The sequence below is a fragment of the Montipora foliosa genome, chromosome 3, assembly GCF_036669935.1.
Source record: "Montipora foliosa isolate CH-2021 chromosome 3, ASM3666993v2, whole genome shotgun sequence".
Classification (NCBI taxonomy): Eukaryota; Metazoa; Cnidaria; class Anthozoa; order Scleractinia; family Acroporidae; genus Montipora; species Montipora foliosa.
Genome location: NC_090871.1, coordinates 2,670,087 through 2,671,017, shown reverse-complemented (window position 1 = coordinate 2,671,017; position 931 = coordinate 2,670,087). Strand labels below are relative to the sequence as shown.

The 931-nt window shown below is 40.5% G+C and overlaps 1 protein-coding gene across 3 annotated transcripts in view; it reads left to right on the top strand.

The window, feature by feature from the left end:
- Nucleotides 1-361, top strand: part of LOC137996444 (uncharacterized) — a 40,447-nt gene extending 40,086 nt beyond the window's left edge. For all 3 annotated transcript variants that reach the window (XM_068841863.1, XM_068841862.1, XM_068841864.1), the window contains one exon: nucleotides 1-361. This exon is cut by the window's left edge and continues 547 nt beyond it. The gene's annotated coding sequence lies outside the window, so the exon portion shown is untranslated.
- The last annotated feature ends 570 nt before the right edge of the window (nucleotides 362-931 follow it).

The window sequence follows — 931 nt, the reverse complement described above, 5'->3', positions numbered from 1 at the left end:
ATTTTGGAAATGCGCCATTAATTGGTTAAATGAACGTTTCGATTCTGCAGCCGTGTCTTCAGTGCAATAATACACTGACTTTTGCCGAAATGGCCGCTATTAAAATTTATATTTTCGGTTTTTATTCAGAGTAGTCTAATTTTTATTCTAACAGACGTAACTGATTAGAGTGTGATGTGAAGTGCTAGTTTTATTCCCTATATGAATCATGTGAGCGTTAGCCCTACTAATAGAAATGGGCCCACACAAGAACAGAGAAAAACTCTGACCAGGGTTGGAATTCAATGGACCTTTTCGGCTTGTACATTTTGTTTTCACAATACAGATCATGTGATAATACTCAGGAGGTTTGGTCTTTTGTTTTGTTCGTTTAAGTGAGGGCATGCAAGCATGAATATGCCTGCATGCACTCTTTTTAATGATCAAAACAAAGGACCAAGCTTCCTGAGTATTATCACATGATCTATATTGGGAAAACAAAATGTACAAGCCGAAAAGGTCTATTCCCAGTTAAGTCTGTTGAAATATAAGTGCTACACGGCCAACGCTTTCCAAAAACGGAACCCTTCCTTGTAATTTTTATTCTAATCTACAAAGTGCCCAACAATTATGGAGGTCACCTTGTTGCCCCTTTAAGGACGTTCGCTCCCATTGCTACTGCGCATTTTTTCGCGCTTGTCACGCTCACATCATGCATCGCAGACCACGAAGGTAAACACGATGCTAAAGGCGCAAACATTTTCCACAAGAATGGAACGTGAAAGCGTGTAGCATCATGGGATAGCTGTGGACCCAGGACTTCTCGGAAATGTCACGCAATGACGTGACAGTGCGAATATACCATTGCTTTGAGAACTTCGCAGCGATTTTACTCTCTTGAATGCTCGGTGACCCCTATTTTTCTTTCGGTAGATCACTTCATTTTCTGATT